Consider the following 17,097-nt stretch of genomic DNA (forward strand, 5'->3'; position numbering starts at 1 on the left):
GGGCGCTATTTTGATTATGTCATACCGCCCTCCTAAAAAGTCGTGGTAGAACACTGCCTGAAGGAGCCAATCTAAATTTTCTAAATCATTTCATAGGCTCAAAATGATTTTGAGTGTACATGAAACATTGTGAGTGGACAAAATAGTTTTGCATGCACGTTTGCTTTGTGACAAAAAAAAACTGACTTATCAAAGGCAAGTTATACGACATAGGGACCTACAGTGACAATGTTATCTAGCTAGCAATCACACTTGATCGTTAGCTAGACCAGCATGCACCTCATTCCCTGTAAACTTGGGCGATATTTTTATATTATCAAAAATCGCTATACCAGTTCTTAAACAATGAATAATATTTATAATAATAAAACCATTCTTATATAGCGCATATCACCGTGAGGTCCCTATGCGCTGTAAAATGAAATCAACAATTATTGTACAAAGTAAACAGATATGTTTTTAACCGGGTTTTGAATTGTTCTGATGTCTCAGCCTGTTTAACAACCTCTGGAAGACTGTTCCATAACTGAACTGCTGCATATTGGAAAGAGCGGGAACCGTACGACTTGGTTTTGATAACTGGGGAGTCAGAAGGGATTTAGTTGAAGATCGCAGATTCCTGGTTGTTTTGTACTCCTGAACTAAGCTTTGAAGATAAACAGTGGCAATACCATGTATACATCGATAAGTCAGAACCAAAACTTTAAAATCAATTCTAGCCCGTATTGGTAGCCAATGTAGATGTAGAATTTGCGTGTGTCTCTATGAGAGGTCAAAGGTCAAACCACACGCCGTTTTTTGGCCGGTCTCTGGTTATTCAAGAGCCTCGAAGAATGATGTCAGACGTTCAGGCTAATGGTCCCCAAGCAAAATCATGATACATACGTATGGACATGTATCTAATGTACATGTACTTTGCACAGGAAAAGTGAAGTAGGACAACTTTGAGTGGAGCTTGAAAGCAAGCCAAAAATATTATATATCTAAAATTTTTCTATTGTTGAGAAAACATATAAGGGTAATTTTTCACCGAAGTTCATTGCCGGGTCACATGATCCACAAGGTCAAATTCAAGGTCAAAGTAGAGGTCAAAAGGTTATCATACCTAAACATGTTCCTACAAAAAAAATAAAGACATATTTCAAAAGCTTACCCAATTTCCTTTCCAAAGAAACCAATTTCAACCAATTTGACGCAAAGGTTACCGATTTATGGTCGTTTGAATGTCAGAGGTCAGGCGCATTTTGACCAAAATCAACAAGAAAGAGCATGCCGTAACGCGAAAACCATTTATCGGATGGAGCTGAAATTTAAAGTTTGAGCTTGTTGAGCAACGATTACCCCATAAACCAAAATGAGCAAATTTGAAGTGAGGTCTTGGGATGTGATGAAAGTAGTAGCCAGCAGGGGTACACTGACGACATGTTAAGTTGTCGTCTGGTCTCAGCCATGTTTCCAGATCTTTTTGCAGAACAAAATCAGCAAAATCGTCATACTTGTTACAGATGAACTGTGTGTTTATAACACAAAGGCTGAGTTGAGATTTGGCTGGAGTCACTGGCAGTGGAACAGATGGGAGTGTAACTTCGGGTACAGGGGGTTTATGAACAGTTCTACGGCGACCAGCTTTTTTACCACGATAGATCGGTAAATAGTGCTGGGATTAACAAAAAGGCCAAGGTTCTGTAATGATAATATACAGGAAGGCAGCAGAGTTGTAGCACGTGTGGATGGGGCATAACGGAGACTGAGAAGCTTGTTTCGTGAGTAGGAATTTGCAGAGTTTGGACTAGCTTCTGCTGAGTTTGAGTTATTGACACCTTCAGGGCCGGGATTTACAGCAATGTCACCAAAAATCACAATTTCCAAATGAAAAGTGGCTGGGGAGTTCTCATAGTAAGAAATAGGGCATTTCAGATATTTACGAAGCTGGATGAACCCTAGATGTGTCTTTGGCAGAATGCAAGCAGAGTTGTGCATTTAACATAAAATGTTGTCCCTGAAAAATCAAAGGTTATTGTTTAAAAGTGGTCTGTGAATTTAAAATGGCCGTGTTGGTTATCACAGGTTCCTCAATGCAACAAACAATTTCTTTTGTGTCGAAAAAGTGTCTAAAACAAACAAATAACCTTCTTGATCACCCATCTCCTCGACTTTACCTGGATACATTTCACTGCATGTTACACCACACACCACTGACCATGCATTGCTACCCTTGCATCGCTACCCTGGTTTGTAAGGCAGCATTTTGTAGTTATCATGTTTCTGCTTTCTAAAGGAAAATGGTGGCAAGAGCACATCAGCTTTTTGCTTTTGTTTGCTCTTTTGGGAGATTTTTCTGTGCTCTTCTTGAATTCCTTGTATTTTAACATCATTCTGCTTTTTCAGCCTAGGCAGTGGTACAACATGTACATATATGTCCACAATTTGTGGAGTAAATTAGTTCCATTACTTCACTTTTCTACTCAAAATTCTCTGAAATTATGCTTTTCTGTATTTTGTTTCATATGTTAACATTAAGACTGTACAAATGATGAAACTAGAAGTTACAGATTGGAGTGGAACATGTAAAACACATGTTATAGTTTTCAGCATGTGCTTTGGAAAAATGCATTGTGGGTAGGGCATGAGTGGCATCTGCAGAGCCCCAGATCTCTTAATTCATGTAATATTGTCCTCTAGTAAGTCAAAACCAAGATATCCAGCTTTGCTGACCTCTTAGTGTCCTCCTCTTGAAAAAAAATTTGGTCAGTCGCATTACATTGCATGGTCAGTCGCATTACCGGTTAGTCGCATTACACTTTTTGATGACTCGTTATTAAATTACACCAACTAGAGTGTTGATTTCTTTACTCATTTCAGACTTGGTAATAAGGGTAGAAGCATATTTTGAATTGCTATGAGTGGCATTACACCCTGTTGAAGCTCCCACAAGTACACTCACATATTGCTTAAATGAGAAACACAAATTAAAATTCATTCTGGATTTTAAATAGTTGTACCTGCTGCTAATCACAACTACTAAAGTTTTGCTGGAAGAACCTTTGTGGGGGAAAATATTTAACTTTGAAGAAATCACCTTAATGTGCTCACTTTTTAGGGTCCGCTCACAGCTTGTGCAAACATGAGCTGAATTTGTACAAAATGGTACAGAGTGTGTAAAAAAAGTTAATGTCTGTTTCCTTATATATATGTTAGCTATAACTTTTACGTGGAAATAAAGTTGTGACACAAATTTTATTTTTTGGTGTCATGTCCATGTTTGCTTGGAATTGCCCACAAGAATTCTCAACTGAGACAGTGAAAATTTCCAACAGAAAAACACTATATTTTCACAATTCAGATGACTCAAGGATACACAGAAAAGGTCCTGTAGATTCCAGGTGTAGTAACAAATCCAGTTGTATAAAAATAAGAACCAAATTGAACCAAACTAAGAAATTAGCAAACAAACACAGAGCTGATTTGAGTGGCTGCTGTCAGGCGCTCAGTCAATTTAAATGTTCAAAATATATGCTGCCATGGAATGTGAATCTGTTAAAATTGGTGCTTTCTTGCGGGTAAGATTTACGTTATGAAGCTTTGAAAATTTTACGGCCCAGAAATGGACCCTGCTATCCAGGGCGTCACTGTAGTACAATACGAAAGTGTAAGGCCGCCAGGGCTAAAGTAGGCCCTACAACTGAAGCAACCCGACTAATTTAATTGAGATCGTGTGTGCGCGCCGTGCAAAACCGAGCAAGTCTTGATTTTGATTTTTACCCAAAACGTTAAACGTGTGATGTTTGTTTGAACAAATCCAGGCGTAGGGCTATCAACAATTACAACTTCAGTCACAAGTCAGATTACAAAAGCATTAGATCGGTAAGTAAGTTTCGTTGATGCAGATTGTTGCAGATTGTTTGTTTTTAAATTTGGATGTCGGACACTTCGTACCTTTGCGACTTCGTACCCTGGACACTTCGTACCTTCGATACACTTACTGTAACCAAATTGATCACTTCGTACCGTGGTCGGGGTGCAAAGTGACCATCAGCCAAGTCACTTCGTACCTTCATTCAAATGTGTATTCCTCAATAATTTAATGTTCGTTGAGATAAAAGTTAATAATACTTAATGAATTGTAATTTTTGTTTGAGTACAAAATTTTGTGAATGCCATTTTTAATGTGAAATTAATATTTTGTATAAAGTTAATTACCACCAAGGACAACATCTTCCGCCAATATTTTTTACAAATATTTAAAAGTCAAACAATCACGCAATCGTCAAAATGGCTCTTTGGTCCCAACAAAAATATAGTAATAATTGGTGTGATTTGCTTTTATTTCATAATCATCCGATTACAAAGCACAAAATAATCTAGTTGCGATAACGTAACCCTCCTGCCAGGAGGGTTACGTTATCGCAACTAAAAATAATCATAAACGATGCAGAAATCCCGAATTAGTACGAAGGTAGTAGGAAGTGTCTCATTGGAAAGGTACGAAGTGACTCGTGAGAAGGTACGAAGTGTCTTGGAAGAAGGTACGAAGTGTCCAAGGTACGAAGTGTCCACAGTCACTTCGTACCTTGAAAAGGTACGATACGAAGTACTCCTAGAACTATTTCGGTTTCGTCCGGCTATCGTCTCCCGTTTCGGTTTGGTCCGGCTATCGTCTCCTGTTTCGGTTTCGGGAGACGATAGCCGGACGAAACCGAAATAGTTCTAGGAGTAGATACGAAGTGGCAAACTTTGCCGCAAAGGTACGACGAAGTGTCCCGACTATGGCGTGTCAAACGTTGCATTATTCGATAATGTACAATATATGTGCGATGTTTCTCATATATATGCGATAATTGTCACATATGTGCGATATTCATTTGATGTATGCAATAAATGTAATATATATGCAATAAATGTAATATATATGCAATAAATGTAATATATATGCAATAAATTGTAATATATGTGCGATAAATTGTAATATATGTGCGATAAATTGTAATCTATGTGCGATAAATTGTAATATATGTGCGATAAATTGTAATATATGTGCGATAAATTGTAATATATGTGCGATAAATTGTAATATATGTGCGATAAATTGTAATATATATGCAATAAATGTAATATACATGTATATGCAATAAATGTAAAATATATGCAATAAATTGTAATATATGTTTGATAATTTTGTAGTATATTATATGCGATTATTTGTATGCGATGTTTTGTGACGGTATACATATGCAATAATTTAATATACATGTGCGATGTTCGTTCTTATATATGTGCGAAAACGGAATTGTGGGATATAGTATGGCTTCCTGTCCACTTGATCCCCGTATCCGTAATGAGGGCCAGACTATACTGTGGACGGTATAGTATGGTTCCTATGGTTCAATGAGATTGGCGTAGGGTTTATACTGATGGTCAGGGTACGAGACTCGAGCAGCGTATTTCCGAAATAGCCAGCCGCGTATTGGGATAATAGAACACATACAGTACAGGGAGGTGACAAAATGTTGCATTTTGCTCAAATCTGAAGGTGAAGATCTGTTTTACATGAACGAATTCTGCAATATTAGCATAATTTATAATTGATAATATGTCAATTTCATAGCTTTACATGATTAAAAAATAATTTATAAAAAGTGAAAAACATTAACAAAACGTCAAAAAATGACCCGCAAACAAAAAGGCAAAATTTTTTATTTTGTATTTTTTGCATTTTTTAATATGTCAAAAAATCATCACTGTTAAATACAAAACCATAACTTGAAAAGAATTTATACCCTTCGTTAAAACAAAACATTTAATTTGTAATCTAGAACTTTCAAGACTAATATAGTGGGCGTAACAAATTTTGGAGCTGGCTAAATTTGGTTCACTAACTAGTGGTTAATTAACCACAGTTATTCTGACGCCATTGTCAATGTACATTCCGCCCAATTACATAGACGGTGGACTTAAACACAATTTGAAAAGAATTTGAACCCTTCGTTAAAACAAAAAGTTGCTTTCTTGTTCCAGAATCTTGAAGGAAGATAGACTGGATGTATCAAATTTTGAGCTGGCTAAATTGGTCAACTATTATTGATTCCGCAATAAAAAGAAAATGTTTGTCTTAACGAAGGGTGTCACCACCTTTTGCTCGCGGCTGACATAACTATAAATTTGGTGACTAAGATTCCAAAAATTTGAAAAATGATTTTGCAAACAAGACACAGTTGAATTTTTATAGCACAACAACTTTTAAATTTTATTGACAACAATTAAAGATAATCAATCATGAGTGTTTCAGATATAGCTCGGTAATTTACTAACTTTAACTGTTCTACAATTTAAAGTCACCTGGAAATAGAATTGTTTTTCTTTCAAACTAAGTGTATATGCTTACGAACAATAAAACAATGTTTTTAGTAATTGTTTGTCACGATTTATATGTTTAAAAAATATATAAAGTTGTTTCGGGGGCCGAATCCGCCTACCCCTTTTGTGACGTCAATCGAGGCAGACTTTGCCTGCAATGCGTATAGTAAACACAAGTGCAAAGTACATGTACGTCCAAGTCGTGAGTTGGTATCTTTCAAAAAGTGTCGGCATTGCCGGAAAAAAACAATTATTTTTTTTTTTTAAACGTACAAACTCACGACTTGGTCCGTACATGTACTTTGCAGTTGTGTTTACTCTACGCATTACAGGCAAAGTCTGCCTCGATTGACATCACGAACAGCGCCCTCTCGGGTCGGGGTCTACTCTTAAATTTGTAAATAACATAAGAACTGATTTTTTTAAACCTTAGTTAACTGTTTATTCATATTCAACTCATCAAAACACATATATTAGTGACAAAGGCTTTATTTTGAAAAAATACCACTTCCAGGTGACTTTAAACACTGGCTTGCATGAAATACTATTTGTCCATACACTTTACTTTTTGGTATCGTTTTGACTTCAATCCTAACCTCAAATCAGCTGTTAAAATTACTCACTGAAAGTAATATTCAAATTAATTTTTCCTTCGCTTGAGTGTTCAACTCTTTCAACGTTTAACACTAAGTTAAATGCGCAATTCAATGTAGATACAATTATATCAATGTTCCGCCAGTTATATTAACTTTCCTCTATATCCTGGAGGTTTCTCTCATTGACAAATCTTGCTTCGGGTACCCTTCAGTATAAGGGGCCAAGAAAAGGTTTGCCAGACTGCCCGGTCAACATGGGTTGCCACTCTAAATGCTCTCTCTTAACACACCCGGTTCTAGTGCCGGTGTACTTCATCGGGTTGTCTCGCGGACTGTTACCCGGTCTCTGCGGCAATCTATTAGATGGCCGTAGAGACCGGGTAAAAAGCATATGAAATAATAACCAAAACTATGCCAATATACATGTACATATAATCTTAACTTCTGCCAAAATATTACGTTGAATCAGTTTGCTAAAACCATCAACCTAATTCAATTATAAATACAGAGTTAAAAAAACCGAAGCACTGAGCAAATTGTAAATTCCACGTTCTACTTGGTTGTTAAGAGAAAACAATATCTTTCTTGAACATGTAGGCTCTTATCATGTTCAGACAGTGAACTTACGGCCATTAGCTGGAGACGTACTCTGGAGGCTAAGCGTTGCAAACGGAGGCGTCTTCAAAAGACCGTTGGATATTAATTGCAGGCGGAATTTTGGCACTGTAATTTGCAAACTAGAAAATCTTGGGATAACATTTCACCCAAAGATAGCCTACTGCTACTGGTCTGTCTGATATTTTCAATCATGTAAAGCTATGAAATTGACACATTATCAATTAACAATTTCTAAGTTATGCTAATACATGTATTTCAGAATTCATTCGAATAAAACAGATCTTCACGAGCAAAACGCAACTTTTGTCACCACCCTGTACTGTTTATATGTGTTCTATTTTCCAATAATACGCGGCTGGCTATTTCGGAAATACGTGGCTCGAGTCTCGTACCCTGACCATCAGTTAAACCCTACGCCCATCTCATTGAACCATAGGAACCATACTATACCGTCCACAGTATAGTCTGGCCCGATCCAAAACATTACGGATACGGGGATCAAGTGGACAGGAAGCCATACTATATCCCACAATTCCGTTTTCGCACTAAGGCCGGATCCGAATTGGCGGCTACGGCCACGGATACGGCCGGATCGCCGCGTCATCATGCATTGAAGTATAGGACGCCCTTAGCAACACCCCTGGCAACGGTCGTAGCCGCATCCGTAGCCACCAATTCGGACACGGCCATATATAAGAACGAACATCGCACATGTATATTAAATTATCGCATATGTATATCGACACAAAACATCGCATACAAATGATCGCATATAATATACTACAAAATTATCAAACATATATTAAAAATTATCGCATATATATTGCAAATTATCGCACATATATTGCAAATTATTGCACATATATTACATTTTATCGCACATTATTACAATTTATCGCACATATATTACAATACAATTTATCGCACATATATTACAATTTATCGCACATATATTACAATTTATCGCACATATATTACAATTTATCGCACATATATTACAATTTATCGCACATATATTACAATTTATCGCACATATTATTACAATTTATCGCACATATTACAATTTATCGCACATATAATTTTATTACAATTTATTGCATATATATTACATTTATTGCATATATATTACATTTATTGCATATATGTTACATTTATTGCATACATCAAATGAATATAGGGCAAGCACATATGTGACAATTATCGCATATATGAGAAACATCGCACATTATATTGTACATTATCGAATAATGCAACGTTTGACACGCCATACCCTACAGTGACACGTAATTGTAATAATTTAAGCCAAATATTTTGATATTAGATTCTACGGAGTGGATTGGATGGGGAATCCCATTTGCATAATCTCTTCCTCCGTGATATTATAAACCTCACCTTGGACGAGATAAACAAATCCTGTGTTAACAATGACAATGCCAACAATACCACTATCAACAGTAACAAAACAGACGGGAAATTCGTCGGGTTGTTGTTCACGGCCGGCGATTGTTGTCATCACGTGGGCTTGCGCTTTTGAACCTCCTCTCGAGCTAGTCTGGTTCCCAGACCCAAAAATCTCCGACTAGGCTCTGTCGAATTGAGGATGTGAGGCATCTTTGGTCAGGGGACCAGACTACTCTCGAGCCGGGTAGACGGTAGATGTTAGGCCGTGTCCGAAACGACGACTTCGTCTACAGCTACGTCTAGATCAGCGCGTCTACCAGTGTTAAAGAATAGCAGACGCGCGCGATCTAGCCGTAGCTGTAGCCGAAGTCGCCGTTTTGGACACGGCCTTAGTTTCCAAACGCCAGGAGTCGATCGTTACACGTGAAAAGGATCCGAAATAACCACACTGTTAAGAACGCTTTTAGACTTGACCAAGTCCGTGCAGCATTTCTCGTGTTGCGAGTGGATGAGACCCACTGCAGGGGTACATACGTATCACTCTCCACGTTGCAAAACTTCTCAACACAAACGTACGTTATCAATTAAGTTAAGGCCAATCAAAGACTGGTCCATTCCCTTTCAGTACACAAGAGATTCATCTAGTTCTGCTGATTTTAATAATTAAGACCGAGAGTCCCCCTAAATTGCTTCATATACTGTGGCAAGTCACTTTGCCGTGCGTACAGTTTAAGAATTCATTTTATCATAGTTTGATAAAGCTCCATTGTATTTATTTGAGATTTTTAAAAATTAAAGACCACGCGAGTCCCTTTGCAGCATAGGCTACTGTGCGTGTGTAAACAACGTTCACCGCTGTGCGCACAGTTTAAGATTTCATCAACGCCACGGGTCGATTTGTAAAACGGTTTATCAATACGTTATCATTCAAATTAGACCAATCAAAGACTGTCATTACCTAAACAAAGCATTCATGTAGCCTTACTGATTTTATTATTATTTTATAAAGCTCCGTTATATTTATTTCAGATTTCTGAAAATTACACACCACGAGTCCCTTTGCAGCATACTGTGCGCGTGTATTACACTGCTGTGCGCACAGTTTAAGATTTCATCAACGCCACGGGTCGATTTGTAAAACAGTTTATCAACACGTATTCAAACGAAGCCAGTCCAAGACTGTCACTACCTAAACAAAGCATTCATGTAGCATTACTGATTTTATCCTAATTTTATAAAGCTCCATTATATTTGTTTCAGGTTTTTGAAAATTACACACCACGAGTCCCTTTGCAGCATACTGTGCGCGTGTACTGCACTGCTGTGCGCACAGTTTAAGATGTCATCAACGCCACGGGTCGATATGTAAATCGGTTTATCAATACGGTATAATTCAAATTAGACCAATCAAAGACTGTCATTACCTAAACAAAGCATTCATGTAGCATTACTGATTTTATCATAATTTTAAAATTCTCCATTATATTTGTTTCAGATTTATGAAAATTACATTCCACGAGTCCATTTGCAGCATACTGTGCGTGTGTACTACACTGCTGTGCGTACAGTTTACAATTTCATCAACGCCACGGGTCGATTTGTAAAACGGTTTATCTATATGGTATAATTCAAATTAAACCAATCAAAGACTGCCATTCCCTAAACAAAGGATTCATGTAGCATTACTGATTTTATCATAATTTTAAAATTCTCCATTATATTTGTTTCAGATTTATGAAAATTACATTCCACGAGTCCATTTGCAGCATACTGTGCGTGTGTACTACACTGCTGTGCGTACAGTTTACAATTTCATCAACGCCACGGGTCGATTTGTAAAACGGTTTATCTATATGGTATAATTCAAATGAAGCCAATCAAAGACTGCCATTCCCTAAACAAAGGATTCATGTAGCATTACTGATTTTATCATAAATTTATAAAGCTCCGTTATATTTATTTCAGATTTTTGAAAATTACACACCACGAGTCCCTTTGCAGCATACTTTGTATGTGTACTACACTGCTGTGCGCACAGTTTAAGATTTCATCAACGCCACGGGTCGATTTGTAAAACAGTTTATCAACACGTTATCATTCAAACGAAGCCAATCAAAGACAGTCAGTACCTAAACAAATCATTCATGTAGCACTGCTGATTTTATCACAATTTAATAAAGCTCCATTATATTTATTTCAGATTTTTGAAAATTAGAGACCACGAGTCCCTTTGCAGCATACTTTGTATGTGTACTACACTGCTGTGCGTACAGTTTAAGATTTCATCAACGCCACGGGTCGATTTGTAAAACAGTTTATCAACACGTTATCATTCAAACGAAACCAATCAAAGACAGTCAGTACCTAAACAAATCATTCATGTAGCACTGCTGATTTTATCACAATTTAATAAAGCTCCATTATATTTATTTCAGATTTTGGAAAATTAAAGACCACGCGAGTCCCTTTGCAGCCTAGTTTATCTGTGTACATCGCTGCTGTGCGTACAGTTTACAATTTCATCAACGCCACGGGTCGATTTGTAAAACAGTTTATCAATACGTTATCATTCAAATTAGACCAATCAAAGTCGTCATTACCTAAACAAAGCATTCATGTAGCCTTACTGATTTTATTATTATTTTATAAAGCTCCTTTATATTTATTTCAGATTTCTGAAAATTACACACCACGAGTCCCTTTGCAGCATACTGTGCGCGTGTATTACACCGCTGTGCGTACAGTTTAAGATTTCATCAACGCCACGGGTCGATATGTAAATCGGTTTATCAATACGGTATAATTCAAATTAGACCAATCAAAGACTGTCATTACCTAAACAAAGCATTCATGTAGCATTACTGATTTTATCATAATTTTAAAATTCTCCATTATATTTGTTTCAGATTTATGAAAATTACATTCCACGAGTCCATTTGCAGCATACTGTGCGTGTGTACTACACTGCTGTGCGTACAGTTTACAATTTCATCAACGCCACGGGTCGATTTGTAAAACTGTGTATCTATATGGTATCATTCAAATTAAACCAATCAAAGACTACCATTCCCTAAACAAACGATTCATGTAGCATTCCTGATTCTATTATATTTTTATTAAGTTTCATTATATTTATTTAAGGTTTTTGAAAATTACACACCACGCGTCCCTTTGCAACATACTTTATGGTGTACATCACTGCTGTGCGTACAATCAACGATTTCATCAACGCCACGGGTCGATTTGTAAAACGGTTTATCAATACGTTATCATTCAAATTAGACCAATCAAAGACTGTCATTACCTAAACAAAGCATTCATGTAGCATTACTGATTTTATCATAATTTTATAAAGTTCCGTTCTGTTTATTTCAGATTTTTGAAAAGTACACACCACGAGTCCCTTTGCAGCCTAGTTTGCCTGTTTACACCGCTGCTGTGCGCACAGTTAACAATTTCATCAACGCCACGTGTCGATTTGTAAAACGGTTTATCAATACGTTATCGATCAAACGAAGCCAATCCAAGACTGTCATTACCTAAACAAAGCATTCATGTAGCATTACTGATTTTATCATAATTTTATAAAGATCCATTATATTTATTTCAGATTTTTGAAAATTACACACCACGAGTCCCTTTGCAGCATACTTTGTATGTGTACTACACTGCTGTGCGCACAGTTTAAGATTTCATCAACGCCACGGGTCGATTTGTAAAACAGTTTATCAACACGTTATCATTCAAACGAAGCCAATCAAAGACAGTCAGTACCTAAACAAATCATTCATGTAGCACTGCTGATTTTATCACAATTTAATAAAGCTCCATTATATTTGTTTCAGATTTATGAAAATTACATTCCACGAGTCCATTTGCAGCATACTGTGCGTGTGTACTACACTGCTGTGCGTACAGTTTACAATTTCATCAACGCCACGGGTCGATTTGTAAAACGGTTTATCTATATGGTATAATTCAAATGAAGCCAATCAAAGACTGCCATTCCCTAAACAAAGGATTCATGTAGCATTACTGATTTTATTATAAATTTATAAAGCTCCGTTATATTTATTTCAGATTTTTGAAAATTACACACCACGAGTCCCTTTGCAGCATACTTTGTATGTGTACTACACTGCTGTGCGCACAGTTTAAGATTTCATCAACGCCACGGGTCGATTTGTAAAACAGTTTATCAACACGTTATCATTCAAACGAAGCCAATCAAAGACAGTCAGTACCTAAACAAATCATTCATGTAGCACTGCTGATTTTATCACAATTTAATAAAGCTCCATTATATTTATTTCAGATTTTTGAAAATTAGAGACCACGAGTCCCTTTGCAGCATACTTTGTATGTGTACTACACTGCTGTGCGTACAGTTTAAGATTTCATCAACGCCACGGGTCGATTTGTAAAACAGTTTATCAACACGTTATCATTCAAACGAAACCAATCAAAGACAGTCAGTACCTAAACAAATCATTCATGTAGCACTGCTGATTTTATCACAATTTAATAAAGCTCCATTATATTTATTTCAGATTTTGGAAAATTAAAGACCACGCGAGTCCCTTTGCAGCCTAGTTTATCTGTGTACATCGCTGCTGTGCGTACAGTTTACAATTTCATCAACGCCACGGGTCGATTTGTAAAACAGTTTATCAATACGTTATCATTCAAATTAGACCAATCAAAGTCGTCATTACCTAAACAAAGCATTCATGTAGCCTTACTGATTTTATTATTATTTTATAAAGCTCCTTTATATTTATTTCAGATTTCTGAAAATTACACACCACGAGTCCCTTTGCAGCATACTGTGCGCGTGTATTACACCGCTGTGCGTACAGTTTAAGATTTCATCAACGCCACGGGTCGATATGTAAATCGGTTTATCAATACGGTATAATTCAAATTAGACCAATCAAAGACTGTCATTACCTAAACAAAGCATTCATGTAGCATTACTGATTTTATCATAATTTTAAAATTCTCCATTATATTTGTTTCAGATTTATGAAAATTACATTCCACGAGTCCATTTGCAGCATACTGTGCGTGTGTACTACACTGCTGTGCGTACAGTTTACAATTTCATCAACGCCACGGGTCGATTTGTAAAACGGTTTATCTATATGGTATAATTCAAATTAAACCAATCAAAGACTGCCATTCCCTAAACAAAGGATTCATGTAGCATTACTGATTTTATCATAATTTTAAAATTCTCCATTATATTTGTTTCAGATTTATGAAAATTACATTCCACGAGTCCATTTGCAGCATACTGTGCGTGTGTACTACACTGCTGTGCGTACAGTTTACAATTTCATCAACGCCACGGGTCGATTTGTAAAACTGTGTATCTATATGGTATCATTCAAATTAAACCAATCAAAGACTACCATTCCCTAAACAAACGATTCATGTAGCATTCCTGATTCTATTATATTTTTATTAAGTTTCATTATATTTATTTAAGGTTTTTGAAAATTACACACCACGCGTCCCTTTGCAACATACTTTATGGTGTACATCACTGCTGTGCGTACAATCAACGATTTCATCAACGCCACGGGTCGATTTGTAAAACGGTTTATCAATACGTTATCATTCAAATTAGACCAATCAAAGACTGTCATTACCTAAACAAAGCATTCATGTAGCATTACTGATTTTATCATAACTTTATAAAGTTCCGTTCTGTTTATTTCAGATTTTTGAAAAGTACACACCACGAGTCCCTTTGCAGCCTAGTTTGCCTGTTTACACCGCTGCTGTGCGCACAGTTAACAATTTCATCAACGCCACGTGTCGATTTGTAAAACGGTTTATCAATACGTTATCGATCAAACGAAGCCAATCCAAGACTGTCATTACCTAAACAAAGCATTCATGTAGCATTACTGATTTTATCATAATTTTATAAAGATCCATTATATTTATTTCAGATTTTTTAAAACTACAGACCACGAGTCCCTTTGCAGCATACTGTGCGTGTGTTCAACACTGCTGTGTGTACAGTTTACAGTTTACGACGCCACGGGTCGATTTGTAAAACTTTTTATCAAAAGGACCCGCCCTTTGATGGTCCTTCGATTATGTCGTCCTACAACTTACACGAATGCAGAAAAAGATTGCTGGTGATGGACCGGGAGCAATGGTTTTCATGTATTCAATTTCAAGTAATGAAACAAACAACTTCACTTATATCTAAACTGAAGACACGCTTGGTTTAAAAGTTGTTTCCTTTATAATGTAAAGGCAAACACTCTTCACACCTTAGCAGTTGAACATCTGCCAAGATTTCTGTCACACAATACATAATCAGGTCTTGGTCAGTTTCCAATACATGCCCCCCCCCCCATGAATAAATATAGGTTTTCTCGGTCAAATTTGGCAAATGAGCAGTGGAATTAACTTTCATGCGCTGGAATTAAAGCTGTTTTGCCTCTCCAGTTGTGACTGCGTTTCAAATTTAGAATTCGGCCCTTCAATTTCGTATCGAGTCGAGTTATTAAAATTCCTTTAGCACATCAATTTAGCGTATCGTCATTCTTTTTCGAGACACACAAGCTTGAAGAAGCGTCTGCGAATTTCAATGCTGCTTTGTTGAATTGTTAAATTGAATGACGCTGTCCCCGCAGCATTACAGTTTTTGACTAATCATAAAAACGAAATTACCCTTTTCAGTAGCTTTCGATTTCGCGCGAATTAGAACAGGTTGTTGATGGTTAAACTGGCTGCAAATTTGCCGAAATTGACCAAGAAAATCTATAAATAAATAAATAAATAAATAAATAAATAAATAAATAAATAAATAAATAAATAAAATAAACAAATAAAATATACAATGAGTAAGGTATAAATGGCCTTAGCTTTCGATCCAAACAGGACCTTCTTCGGAGGCATAAAGTACAAAAATAATTAATAAATAAATTTTAAATAGAAAAAAGAGAAAAAAAATTAACACCGTTTGGGCAGGGGTGTGATAGGTTGTTGACATCGAAAAATAAACTATGGGCAAAGCGTGAAGCTTGCGAGCGCGGAAGCATCCGAATGCGAGGCATTCTTACATTCATTTTCTTTGGTTTTGAAAGCCCACAATCTGGGGTGTTTCATGTGGTTTTTATCTAAGTTAATTTTCTCATGAATTTTATCTTAGTTATAAAATCTATTAATTGGAATAAAAGAGGATTAATCACACCCTGGTAATGGAAATATAATAAATACAATCAGATTTAAAAGAAAGTACGGAACAGTTGCCTACAATTTTTTTCAGTCAATTTTAGGCCATCACGACAAACAAAAATAAATCGTCTGCTTATTTGACAAAATTGAGTGTCTTCACTAGTGACACTCATACTATCGCTCTAGATATATTATTTTTTACAGAGAAATCAGCAACTACCTGATTTTTTCCCCACATGTACTTATGGTAGTCCCGAATAACATGTGAAAGTCGTCAATGGTAAAACTTGCAAAGTACGAGTTGTTTTAATTATAGAAAATAATTATTGGAAAATAGCGCCCTCTATTGGTCGAAACTGGAGAACTGTGCACAAACTGTACAAATGGGCAAATCACCATGCACAAAAGAATTGGGAAATTATTTAACTGTTTCGTCCAATTGAGTGCCTTGCAGTCCTTGATAGCCGGTCTGTGCTGGCTTACTCACTTATATCATAGATGAAGGACAGCCTTCCTCTATGCTTTATCAAACCAAAGTGTTTCTGTGTCGTATGTGAAAACATTACTTCATTCCCCCCTTAATTTTAATTAAATTGTTTTAATACTATCACCAACAAAACTTTCTGAACCTAATTTTGGTAATTTACTAAGTTTACGGAGCTAAGACAGGCCATTTAAATTTTAACTAAATGAAGAACTTGATACGAAAAGAGGATATTGTATGGAAAAGCCCCACATTTTTATTTCTCACCGATTTTTGTTTGTTCCTTCCTTCTCTAGATGCCACTTTCTTATGATACAATATTCAAAAATCAGAAATAAACAGAATGGAGCATTATACAAATGGGATAAAATAAGTAATGCTACATAAATCCTTTGTTATCGTATTGATAAACCGTTTTACAAATCGACCCGTGGCGTTGATGAA

At 36.3% G+C, this 17,097-nt stretch overlaps 1 protein-coding gene across 3 annotated transcripts in view; it reads right to left on the reverse strand.

Annotated features, from left to right (window-relative positions):
• The window catches only part of LOC139941078 (protein FAM178B-like), a 162,284-nt gene extending 153,013 nt beyond the window's left edge, over positions 1-9,271 (reverse strand). The window contains exon 1 of one of the 3 annotated variants that reach the window (XM_071937502.1): positions 8,961-9,271. The gene's annotated coding sequence lies outside the window, so the exon portion shown is untranslated. The remainder of the gene's footprint in view (positions 1-8,960) is intronic. The other 2 variants (XM_071937500.1, XM_071937501.1) reach the window with 2 other exon arrangements.
• Positions 9,272-17,097: the final 7,826 nt, after the last annotated feature.

Source organism: Asterias amurensis, chromosome 8 (assembly GCF_032118995.1).
Source record: "Asterias amurensis chromosome 8, ASM3211899v1".
Classification (NCBI taxonomy): domain Eukaryota; kingdom Metazoa; phylum Echinodermata; class Asteroidea; order Forcipulatida; family Asteriidae; genus Asterias; species Asterias amurensis.